Source organism: Nematolebias whitei, chromosome 23, assembly GCF_014905685.2.
Source record: "Nematolebias whitei isolate Nwh7 chromosome 23, NemWhi1, whole genome shotgun sequence".
In the NCBI taxonomy this organism is placed as follows: domain Eukaryota; kingdom Metazoa; phylum Chordata; class Actinopteri; order Cyprinodontiformes; family Rivulidae; genus Nematolebias; species Nematolebias whitei.
This window is the reverse complement of record NC_056520.1, coordinates 4,268,022-4,281,733: the sequence shown is the minus strand read 5'-3', so window position 1 is coordinate 4,281,733 and position 13,712 is coordinate 4,268,022. Positions and strand designations below refer to the sequence as shown.

General features: G+C 39.8%; 1 protein-coding gene across 1 annotated transcript in view; it reads left to right on the top strand.

The window, feature by feature from the left end:
- Positions 1 to 13,712, top strand: part of cckbra (cholecystokinin B receptor a) — a 59,653-nt gene that overhangs the window by 881 nt on the left and 45,060 nt on the right. The window lies entirely within an intron of this gene.

The window sequence follows — 13,712 nt, the reverse complement described above, 5'->3', positions numbered from 1 at the left end:
GTCAGATAATTAATGGTCTGATATTGGCTAATTAAATGGCAGAAAAACCAATTAATGGTCTGATATTGGCTAATAAAATGGCAGACAGACTAATTAATGGTCTGATATTAGCCAAATAAATGGAAGTCAGACAATTAAATGGCAGACAGACCAATTAATGGTCTGATATTAGCTAATTAAATGGTAGTCAGACAATTAATGGTCTGATATTGGCTAATTAAATGGCAGACAAACCAATTAATAGTCTGATATTGGCTAATAAAATGAACGTCAGACCAATTAATGGTCTGATATTAGCCAAATAAATGGTAGTCAGACAATTAAATGGCAGACAGCCCAATTAATGGTCTGATATTAGCCAAATAAATGGTAGTCAGACAACTAAATGGCAGACAGACCAATTAATGGTCTGATATTAGCCAAATAAATGGTAATCAGACAATTAAATGGCAGACAGACCAATTAATGGTCTGATATTGGCTAATTAAATGGCAGACAGGCCAATTAATGGTCTGATATTGGCTAATTAAATGGTAGTCAGACAATTAAATGGCAGACAGACCAATTAATGGTCTGATACTGGCTAATTAAATGGTAGAGTCTGATGATTAATTGTTTGATATTAGCTAATTACAAGGTAGAGACAGGCTTATCAATTCATTGATATTGACCATTAAAAAAATTGGCTATCCTGTGCATACTTAACCCCCAGTTCTCCTAAAGGACCCAACAAACAATGATTTTGATCAGAAAAGTCTTAAATGTTTATTACTTTTCCTGTTCATTTCTTTTCAGTTGGGAAATCCCAATATGTACAGATGATTTGAGGTCTCCTCTTTCAAATTATGTTGAGAAATACTCAGACCACTTTTCCAGGGGTTGTTCCGATTATCCAGCCCAATCAGTCCACATCTCTGGAACCGGATCTCTGGTCAAAGCCAGAAATCTTAAAATGTGCTTAGTTCATTTGGACAAATCTGACTTGTTTCTCGATTCATTGTGATAGCTCACATTTATATTCTTGAATTTGGCAAATATGTAAGTACTGGTTGTATATCAGCAACTCTGGTTTGTAAAGATTGGCACTGGCCATAAAAATGGATACCAGTCATCCTCCAATAAATTGGTCGGAGCAAACACAAAAAGCCTGTTTAATCACCGTCACTAGCTCTGTCTTGGCTGAAATCATGTTTTATTTTAATCAACCCCCTCCCCTCCATTGCATGCAATAAATCACCAAGTAGGGAATATTTTTTATCTACCGGTACTACTTCTTTATCTCTCAGCGACGCCCTGACCAGAACAAGCAGCAAAGCACCGCGGAAAACCAGTTTTAATTCCAATGTTTGTTTTGCTTGCCTCCGATTCGGAAGCTCTAAAGGAGATTAAACCCCCGCAACGGTGGAGATAAGCCCCCCCCCCCCCCCCGTCCTCTATAAGGACACCGGTTGAACATACAAGCTCGACTTGGTAATGAGTTTTGAACATGAGCGGGGGAAGGTCCTTTTTAATATTTGCTCCACCGTCTCTGCAGTGTTGAGAAAAAAGATAAACACTATAGTCATTTCCCGATAAATAATTCATTCTGGGCAGAGTTACTCTTTTCAGACCTTGGACGCGACGAGGGGAATCAGACACAGTTGGAGTGCTGATCAGGGTCGGATCAGCAGAAATTCATCCGACCCTCCTCTTAATTTCAACTGTTCCTTTATTCACGGTTGTTCGCCGAGCTCTGGTGTCTCAGGTCAAAGGGGAGGTGTGAGGTCTGATTCTGGATGTTTGCTCGTTTCTGACAGGAAATCAAACATGTGAAGTCGCCACCGTCTGATTTATTGAATTAAAGGTTTAGCTCTTCACTTGTAGGGCTGAACAATAAAACCAGCTGATATATACTTTTCATAGAAGTTGTGTCTTGTGAGAAGAATTCAGCGGTGCAATTTTTGTGGAATAAAAGCAAATTAATTTTATTTTCAAGGAGAAAGAAAATGTCCGACAACGGACAATATGCTTTACCTCTTAAAATTATAAATATGTGGAAGCTTAGATATATAACAAGCAAGTTTAAATGCAAGTCTTCTTTTAATCATGTTTGGCTAAATTTAAACCACATTTAGGCCAAATTTACACTACGCTGGTTTTTGGAACAATTCTGTTGCGATCAGGCCATTCTTTTACATGGCAACCAGGGTTGCCAGATAGGAAATAATATATTGTATTGCTACTTTAAAATTATCATATATTGACTCAAACTATTGTATTAACTGAGTGTGGGTTCACTTTCCCTCTTATCTGGATGGTAGGGAGAGAAGAGTGCACTTTTGTCGACCAATGGTTGACACAAGTGCACTCGGTCAACAGACAGCGTGCACATGGCGAGCACAGTCTGGCTCGTCGGATTGGACTTTCTGATGGTATATACGTGCCTACGTAAATAAAACGTACCGGTAATTGTTTTTTTTTGTTGTTTTTTTTTTTTTGGGGGGGGGGGGGGGCACAGAATTCTTAAAACAATTCCATATATAAGTTTCAAATAACCTATTTATTCTTTATTGTATAGACTTAATTTATCGTCAAAATAATATTGTATGAATTAATTAGCATATATCTGGCAACACTGACAACAGCAACGATTAGATTTTCGGAGACCGAAGCTTTTTAAATCCAGGTCTCAGAGTGGAAGCTTTTAAAAACTCCAGACATCTTTTTACAGAAAAATACAATTTTCGTAAAAGCAAAAGTGTTTGAATAAGCGCGCTACTGTTCCATTAATCGTCTAAATTATCGTCAGTCTTTTTAGATTTATAACTTAAAGTGTTTTGTAGCAGCGACCCAACCTCACCGTCAGTTTAAACAAACGCTGAAGTGTCTGCATGCTTTTTGTTGAAACACAAAAATCACAGCGCCACCTAGTGACCTGGCATGGAACTACAGGAGGTTCAGTGACATTAGCAGTCTCGTCTAACCAGCGATTGTGATCACAGCGTTAGCATGCAAGCGTGTAAAGTTTATCAACATCAGAAAATATGTTTGCAGGAAATTGCTTTCATGTAAACTGAGTCTTAGCAGCAGCGTCAGAAAACACAAATTCAGTTAATTTTCGCAAATCCCTTTTTCCCCCTCTTGTTCGTATACTAAAAGGTGCTTACAGTAAGAAGCACAAAGATAATATATCTATATATATATATATATATATATATCCAAAGTGAAGACTTGTAAAATCGTTGTTTTGGAGTATTGTTAGAACTTTTTCATACATTCTCATTTTTTCTTCTAGAAACCCAAACAACAATGAAGCCGTTTTTACCGTGTTTTTCCATGTTTGGTCACTTTAATTAATCCTGTTGTTTTTAAACTTCGATCATGCTGAATAGGTTAATAACAGAGGAAATTTTAAACAGTCGAAAAATAAAAGAGCTACGACAATGAAAAATGCCCAGCGCCATGCTGGTAGAAAAACTGCATTTAAACAACTAATATAATAATTTAGTTGGATGAAATTTGATGAAGTCACAAGAAAACTGCAATTTGACGTTAATGTCTCATTACCTTGTGGGTTGCTATGGGAACTTGATCACTTCTGTTTGAATTTTTGGTGTAGGCGTTAACATTAATGTCTTTATAGATTTAACATTTTTACAAGAAAATATGAAACATGAACCAGGAAATCATGAGAAAGTACAAATAAGCCGCCCCGCATTGGCAGAGAAGGTTTTGCAAGATTTTCATTGGTGCAACCAAGAAACTCAACTCACAACCTGCGTTTTCCTAATATGGCATAATTTAATGGAAACAAGCAGCGATGTCCTCCGTTGTTGAAGGATTTGAATAGTGAATGTTTGTGGTTTTCAAAATGAGTGTTTTTCTAGACTGGAATCAGGGAATGCAAGTAAACCTTAATGTTTTGGTGCAAGATATTCAAAAGGTTAGGAGTTCCTCTGTGTGTAAGAGCAGATGCATGGGTGACTAAAGGTGGTCTTGGCTACCAGACATTGATCTCCGGCCACCCCAAATGTTTGAGTAAACTTTACTTTTAAGCTAGAAAAACCTAGAAAGCATAGTTTCCTCAAATGATTGGGGAAACCGGTTAACATATATTTATATGGTGGTGGTCATCTTGGATTTTGGCGTGGCAATGCAATTTTTGATAGACCTTTCTTACTCCAAGACACAGCCACACACTAAAATGGAAGTCGGTACATTGCCCATTTTTCAAGTTGTTGTGCTCATAAGATAAACCAGATGGACAGACAGGCGGCAATTCATTCTGCTACAGGGGACAATAAACAGGCTTTCCAATAATACGATAGGCTTTATTGCCAAGAAGTGTTGTTGCAACTAAATAAAAAAATCAAACTCAAATTTCCTTGCTTTTTGTACTATATATACATATATGAACAACATTTTGTTGTTTACGTTCTCTTGTAGTTGCAGTTGGTCAAAGTTTAGGGATCAAAAACATTCAGGTTCCCGCAATTAAAAAAAACCCCAAACAATTTAATCTACTTTACTTGTTTAAATTGCAACCAAATGAAGCTAATGGCATACCAGTTGACCAAAATGAATTAAGAAAAGAGCTGCACTCCACAACACAGCACAACGACATGCTTCGCTGAAAGTTTTTAATGACACCATTGAAGCAGTGGATGCTAAGGATTATTGTGCTGCACTTTTCATGGACCCGTCTAAAGCTGTTGATACTTTGGATCGTGACATCGTGTGTCATAAGTCTGAGAAATTGGTTTCTCAGATCACACCATTGGTTGGTTCTCTAACCATCTCTCAGATCGGAGGCAATGTGTTCATGATAATGGTATTTTCTCCAGTTATTTAACAGTCAACAACGGTGGACCACAAGGCTCAGTCTTAGGACCCACTCTCTTTACAATCTACATAGGTAATGCAAGTCAGAGCATCCTTGATGCATCCTTACAATTCTATGCTGATGACACAGTTGTTTATTGTCGAGCTAAAACAGTTGCCAAGGCTCTCCAGCTTTTACAATCCGCCTTTGACATCATCCAGTCTGATTTGTTCCGTTTCAAACTTGTCCTTAACTCTGACAAAACCAAAAGGATGTTTTTTTTTTTCAAATAGGAAGTTGGTCCCAGCAGTTCTTCCTCAGATTTCATCCTGATATTAGATCAGGATCTTCCCTCCACTGATTACTGTGACATTATTTACATGAACGCTCCTACAAGAACCCTGCAGATGTTGGATGCTGTCTATCATGGTGCACTAAGATTCATAACTGGCTGTGATTATCGTACCCACCACTGCACCCAGTATTCACTGGTTAACTGGACATCATTAACTTCACATGGACTCTCTCACTGGTACATTTTCATCTTTAAATCACTTCTTGGTCTGCTGCCTTCATACATCTCCTCCTACATGTCTCTGTGTGAGTGCAGCTACAGCGTGCGCTCTCAGGACATCATTACCTGCAGTATTCTCTCAGTGAGGACTGAACTAGGCAAAAGGGCCTTCTCCTACTCTGCTCCTGTTTCCTGGAATATCTGACAAAAAGATCTGAATCTCTTCACCTTGACCTCTCTAAGTGGCTTCAAACATCTAAGTTCCTGGTAAAAACCATCGCAGACATGTTCCTGTTTGTAATTTTATACACCGCCTTACAGTCTAGGTGATTTTTGCTACTTTTTCTTTTAATTACCATTTTATTTTCACTTGTTAAAACAATTAATTTGTACATATCCTTTATGATTGTCTATTGTTGTCGTTATCACTCTGTTCAAATTCATGCCTCTCTTGTAAATGAGTCCCCAAGGCTCAATGGCATTAACCTGTATACATAAAGGTTGAATGAAAAAAAAAAAATCTGCAGTCCAATCCAAATGCATTCATATTAAATTGTTCATAATGAATTCAGTTTGTTGTCGGAGGTACTGAGGCACCCTCGGCTCAGAGGAGCTGTACGCAACGTCTGGCATATACCCCGTTGCAGTAATGATTGTGGACTCCTGAGAGCAGGTCAGGTCAGACCGGGTCCTGCTCATGTGGAGCAACATTCGGATCCTCACCTTGGCTCCGCTTGGACTCCCTGTGCTCCCCCCGTTGATTCGAAGTGGCACTTTGCTGAGCTCACTCTGTCCTTCTGAGCACATGTGAGTTATCATGAAGTGGATTTCATAAGCACAAAATGAAGAGGGTTTTTCAGAGGTAGGCCAAGCAGTCACAGTACGGAAAGAAAGAAAGAAATTACAACAGACGGCGAGATTTGTTACCGCAGAGCAGCTGTGCACTGCGTACACACTGATAACAGCTGGGCGTCTCTGGAGTCCCTAATATGAAACCAATTTCTACAACAAGGCGTGTTGTAGAGAAAAAAATACATTTACATCTTGTTCCCCTTGGGCGTTTACTTAGTGATATGGCCTGTCGCAGCATGATCTCAGTAATCCCATCAAATAATTGGACGCTTGCGAGGCAACCAGGGAAGGCAGAGGAAGAAAGCCGCAACAGGAGAGATTTTTGTTCTGCTGCTTCTTGTGCACAGTCCAGAGCTCCTTAAAACTGCTCGTGTACTTATTTATTTTTAATGAGGTGAAACTCATCACTTCAAACCGTGATCGAATGCTCCGCAGTAGCACAGAGACCTTAAGGTTGCTCTCCACGTTGTATATCTCAGCATTCCCTGAATCCCGAAGCGGTTGCACACATCTGGAACATCCTGTTTTTCTTCTTGGAACTTGTTTTAGGAAAAGATTAGAAAAAAAGTTTATCAAGTTTCAGTGAGAGTGGGTTGAAGAAGGGCTCTGTGGAAAGGTTGTGAAGCGCCAACAAACTGACCTGGTGTACATACCACTGGCGTCAGAAGCATCAGTAATGTAGGAGGGACACTGGTGGTGGTGGCGGGGGGGGGGTCTGGGGGTCCTCCTCCCCAAAAAATTGAGTAATGTAGATGCCTTTTCCTGCATTCTGGTGTATTTTAACGGGTTGTTAAACATCTACATTTACCTCCATAAGTTAACCCTTGATTCAACATCTACAGTAGTCCCTCGATTATCGTGGGGGTTACATTCCACACACCACTGCGATAAGTGAAAAACTGCCAAGTATAGTATTTTATTATTAGTATTATTATTTTTTATTATACAATTATATACATGATATAATTATATTATATATTATTATATTAGTATAGCATTATTATAGTATTATTTTCATTCATTCATTTAACCTTTATTTAGACAGGTTAATCCCACTGAGCCTTGGGGACTCATTTACAAGAGAGACCTGATTTCTTAACAAAGAGTGATGACAATGACAATAGACAGTCATAAAATAGGCATAGGAATACAAATTTAAGTTTCTCTCTCTCTTTTTAAACAAATCAAAACAATCAAAATAAAATAGCAACCAAAAGGACAATCAAGGGGAATAGTAGCAAAAAACAGCTAGGTTGTAAGGCGGTGTAGAAAACTAAAAACAGGAACATGTCTGCATTGGTCCCTGCCAGGAGTCCAACAGATTCTTAAAGACACTTAGAGAGGTCAAGGTCGAGAGCTTCAGATCTTTTTGCAAGATATTCCAGGAAACGGGAGCAGAGTAAAAGAAGGTCCTTTTGCCAAGTTCAGTCCTCCCTGAGGGAACACTGCAGGTAATAATGTCCTGAGAGCGCACGCTGTAGCTGCACTCACGCAGAGACGTGTAGGGGGAGATGTATGAAGGCAGCAGACCAAGAAGTGATTTAAAGATGAAAATGTACCAGTGAGAGAGTCTGCTTGAAGTTAATGATGTCCAGGTAACCAGTGAATACAGGGTGCAGTGGTGGGTACGATAATCACAGCCAGTTATGAATCTTAGTGCACCATGATAGACCGCATCCAACATCTGCAGCATCCAACATCTGCAGGGTTCTTATAGGAGCGTTCATGTAAATAATGTCACAGTAATCAATGGAGGGAAGGAAGGTCACAGATACAAGGCGTTTCCTAGCATTCAGAGTTAGACAGGATCGGTTTCTGAAAAAGAAACCCAGTCTAACTTTCAGTTTCTTTACTAGTTTTTCCATGTGGAGATTAAAAGAGAGGTGCAAGTCCACCAAGATACCCAAATATTTATAGGAATCGACAAACTCAATAGGGACACCATTTAAGGATAAAATCAGAGGAAGAACTGCTGGGACCGACGTTTTGTTTGAAAATAGCATCTCTTTGGTTTTATCGGCATTTAGGACAAGTTTTAGACGGTGATGTCAAAGGCAGATTGTAAAAGCTGGAGAGCCTTGGCAACTGTTTTAGCTCGACAATAAACAACTGTGTCATCAGCATAGAAATTTAAGGATGCATCAAAGATGCTCTGACCTACATTATCTATGTAGATTGTGAAGAGGGTGGGTCCTAAGGCTGAGCCTTGTGGTACACCATTACTGACTGTTAGATAACTGTACAGTACTGCACAATTTTACTCACCAGTTCTGCAAAACAGCAGTTTGGTTCCGGTTCAGCAGACCTACCCTGCAGCGACGAAGCCCACAGCCCCATCCAGGTTAATGTGCACGTGGATTTTTGCGCTTCAAGAAGCTTCAGGATTATTTGCAACTTTCCTGCCAGTGTTGTGAGTTTAATAGATCATTACTTTTGACTTTGTGTTGCAAAACTTCCCCTCCATTTCAGCAGAAAGCAGCAGCCAGAAGCACTCTTGACTTCTGGGAAGTGTAGTTCTTTTGAATTGCGTTACAGTATAGACTTATTGAAAGAAAACTACAAAATGGCAACGCCTGTTCAAAATATTTTTTCATTAACTTTTTATCCCGTACCATCCCAATCACATGAGTAATATTAAAGTTGACAATCATGTGTCGTGTACAATCTTACGTTGAAAAACCATGAAAGAGCGAGTCCGCGAAAGTCAAACCGCAAAGTAGCGAAGGACTGTATTTGAGAGAGCATGGCACAATGCTCCTCTCACACAACTGTCAAAACTAACGTAGCGCTAAACTAGCTGCGTGCAAAACAGACGCGCTAGCTAAGATGCTATAGCTATGTGCTCCGCTTCTCTCACACATCCTAATTTCCCCCACCCTTGTCAATTGCCCGCACTAACATGGCGCTAAGCTAGTGCAAAAAAAAAAAGGTCCCTCCCACTCCCGCCCCCATCAAGTGACCTCGAGAAACACTGCATGTGGTGTGGTGAGTTTTTGTAAGTAACCAGGAAAACCCAGAGTGGACTTTTAGTAGTTTGAGTATTCTTTTATTATTCAAGTGGAATGGATTGGTTCATGAAGAAATATTCCACACAAATATTTTTTAAATGCGAGGGGGACATGTCCCCTTTACATTTAATTGTGGTGATTCCTATGGTAGATACACTCTTTGAAGTACTTCAGTTTGGAGGTAATCAAGTTTAATTCTGACCTGAATACAGCTAGACCAAGACCAAGGCAGGTTACCGTCATCCTAGAAATATCAAATGTGTCACCACATTTGCCAAGATCTGGAAGAAGACCAAAACCGTCTTCCTCAGATGAGAGAAAATTGGTTCAGATGTTCAGAGGCAACACCTTCAGGGTCATATTCCAGTTGCTCAAATGGTCAAGAAAAAAATTTACCTTCTGGAGACAGATTTCTGGTCAGACAACAGAAAGACTGAGCTGCGTGGTTACAATGACGAGAAGTACGTTTGGTTGAGTCAAGGGGGAGGCTTTCAAACCTAAAAACACAATACCAACTGCCAAGTATGGTGGTGATAGCATCAGGCTGTGGTACTGATGTGGATAGAATAGAGTACCTCCAAGTTCTTCAACTTAAGATAGATGATTAATACTTGGACAGAGTTGGGTGTTCCAAAAAGACAGTGATCCCAAAGACGCATCGTAACTAGTTTCTGATTGAGTTAAGCGGCCAACGCTAAGATTCTGGAATGGCCTTTCCAAAGCCCCAACCTCGAACAAAGAAAAAACTAAGTATACTGTGCTTAAAAGACTGGTTTGTGCCAGAAAAACCCATCAAAATAAATGAATTCTGCCAATTGTTCCCAGAAGAATGGTCAAATAACCAGTCAGAATTACACCGAAAGGCTTCTGATGAAAAACCACATATGCGATGTGCATCTTGCTGACATTTAACCAAATATGAGTAAGGGTGTATGTACCTTATATATTTGAGCTGGTATGTATTATTTGCACATTAAAGAAAATTCATATTAAAATCAAAGCATGCACGCCCAATTCCAGTTTTAAAAACTAAACTGTTAAGCTGTATGCTCAGTCCTGGTGTTTTATCGAGATCCATTAAGATTTTTAAGGGTTTGACCCTTCTTACAGTTCATCCACATATTCGTCCCGAGTTCAAAGTCAGTTTACAATCACCAAAAAGACAAACACCACAGCAAAAGAAGAAATCTTACAGAGACAACCTGAAGTACCACGGCTGGGATTTGAACCATTTAGACAACAGAACCAGCTTCAACCCTGGCCATCTGTGATATTACTTTTCTTTAATCCCTCTTAAATGAGCTCAGGCCCACCCAGTGGGATCCATTGATTTACAACGACTGTGTGTTCAAAAGCATTTTTAATTGTCCTCTATTTATTAGTTTGAAAATGTTTTCACCATCACATATTTTAAGAATACAATTTGGAAGAAAACTATTATTAAATGGCTCACAGTTCATTGTGCCTTTGACGAAAGGAAAGAAACTTAAGTTTTAACAAATGAGCTGTGATGCTTGATTGATTTCTGCTTCGTGGACTTTAGGGCGCCCATGTTGTGGAGAAAAGTCTCATTAGGAGCTGGACTTCACTTTGTTTTCTATGGAATTACGCAGGTTTCTCTGCTGCCTTGGTGTACACAGTAATTTATGGGATTCAAGAGGCAAACACCTCAGCTGAATGTGTAATTCAATACAAACGCCCCTGAGGAGGCAACTCTTCTAAAACAGCGATGCTGGTTCCAATTATAATACAAGGAGGGGCTTTTAGAGCTTTTTAGTTTTCAACAAATATTCTCTAAAGCTGCCGGATAAGATAAATTAACCAGCACGGATGGAAACAATCAGGAAATAGTTTGACAAAATAGAGATTAGCAGTTAGCTCGTTGTGCTTGACGAGCTAACGGCTAGCTTAGCCGGACCCAAATGGATCACTTCCATCTTAAAACTGTTAAAAAATATCAAGTTTTACTTTTATATACTGTCGTTAATGTCACGTTACGTGTTATTTTTCATAGATTTCAATGGTTATCTGCTACAGTGGCAGCTAGCTGTAGCACTTCCAGTGCTGAGTGGAGTTCTTCCTGCTAGAATATTGTAATATTTCTGCCAGAGTACACATGAAATAAAATAATGGTTTAATATTTATTAAACGTTTGCAGTTGGTGGGCTTTTTTTTGTTTTTTGGACGACCAACTTTCATTCCAAAGTTTCAAACAAAAATTTCACGAGAAGCGTCGATTCGAGAAGCGTCGATTCGAGAAGCGTCTCAGCTTCTGCCGCACCAAATTTGAGCTCAGTACCCTTAAAACAGACCGAGTTATACTCGTGTTTGTGTTTGCTTGTGGCGGCCATCTTGAATCAGTTTGACTCCAAAAGTTAAACAGTTGTAGATGAATATTTAGAGATTAGTGGCTGAGTTTCTTTAAAATCTTTAGTGCTTAATTAGATATTTTGCCAACAGAGACAGAGAAACCAGACACATTATCACCTGGTTATTGGTAACAGGTGATAATAATGTGGAAAGAGGACCTTTAAATGTCTAAATGGAGACAAATGGGAAGACAGTGCACCGTTTCATCAGTGGCCCAGCGTTTTGTGCAAACTGTTAAATAATCAGAGTTTGCATGTATGAGCAATATTCCTTTTTAATTAAAAAAAAAAAAAGCTCGTCGTGGATGAGCTGAATACTTATACTCACTAATTAACATGTCACGTAATTCCTCCGACGGACTGAAGCCTGCGGCGTCTGAACGACTGAAAGAAAATATGAATGGGGATTCAGATCACAACATTTGACTGACTCGCTGTTCCCGTTGGTCATCCCGATTCGGGTTCTAATTGGGAGCATTGTTTACCGTTTCCTGCCAACCCGCCTGATGAACATTGGCAGGCGTCGTGCCTTATGCCATTGTTTTTGCAGAGAAGGCAGGAGTGGATGTGATTAGCACAATCCGTCGCCCTCAGGAAAGGCTGCAGTGCAGTAATTCAGCTTTTGTTTGTCTACTGACTGCATTTAAACAGAAAATGGGTTCACGCGTGCCAAATAGCCCCGTGATTTCAGCCCAACAGACATTTCTGCTCCTTTTGTGACGCGCCGACGCAACCCGGACTTGACAGTCGATTTGAAATACGTGAAAGAAGCTAAGACAAATTAAAGTACATGTCAAAACACGCAGGTGACGACATACGAGTCGGATTTATGTCTTCGTGAACTAATAAACAGTTTCCTGCTGCAGAGTTTCCAGGTAATGTCAAATCAATATTCATCTCCCGGTAAGAAGACTCATTCAGCTGAACTGTGCTGACTTCTACGTCTAGCAGCGCCCCTCATTACAGTGATAAAATACAGATGGACTTATTTGCAGTGCCTAATTGCTGTCAAAGGATTCATTAGCTGCAACTTTTTGAATTCCCGGTCATTCAGCGTATCCATGTGGGGAGGACTGCGGTTAAATCACGTCCAAGTCAAAGCCGTCTTTCTTATTCTGAGTTTGCTTTGTCAAACTGAACATTTAGGTTTCTTATCTTTTAACTGAACCTGGTAGGACACAATACTTGTACCTTTTTAATTTTAAAAGGTTTACCGTGTCAAACCTCGAACGAATCACTATTGAAGAGCAATTTGAGACACCTTTTGAGGCAGCACACATCACAATAAAAGGGATCAAAAGGAATCCTTTTACTATATTTTTCGGCATATGTGTCACACTTTTTTGCATCATTTACATGCCGTGATTTATAGGCCGAAGCGACGTATTTATGGATTTTTCCCCATATTTATAAACCATTTTGGCTGAGATATGACCGTTTTCATTCATTCTGACTGGAAAAAAATTGAGCAGTACCACTTTCAGCCACTAGATGGCAGCAGAGTAATAGTAGCAGTAAGGCATGCCGTTGTGTCATGTAATAGGTAAACGTGGCTATGACAAATTCAAAAAAGTTCAATACAAAAACGACTTCTTTGAATTTACCATGTCCTGGATGACTGAGAATCTTCACCAGATACTAATGACGTAATCAGCTTGCCACATTACCCGCACCTTCATTCTGCTCGCTGCTTGGACCGACTGTCAAAACAGCTGCACCGCACCAGCAAAATGCAGCTAATTTGACCATTAAAGTGCATTTATTAAGCAAACGTTACACTGAGACACACCTTTGATATAATTTCGAGCAAACAAGTAAATGTTCAGGTCTTTATCTTGTTAAATTTGTACAGCGACTTGTCATGTGCACGCGTTTACTTCCGCTTATCGGCTTTTGAAATACAGCTGATTTGACTGTCGCATTTGTTAAGCAAACGTTAGACTGAGACACACATTGACTTTTTGTGTTAATCTTGTTAAATTATTGTTAAAGTTCTCTCGTGCACGCTCACGCGGCCGCCATTTGGCAGCCCATCAATTTTTGGCACAACACCGGCCCACATTTCTGGGTCGTCAGCGGTGACGCGTAACAAACGCGATGCGTCAGCGGTGACGCATAATAGAAGCGACGCATACAGCGAAGCGACGCATACAGCGAAGCGACGCATA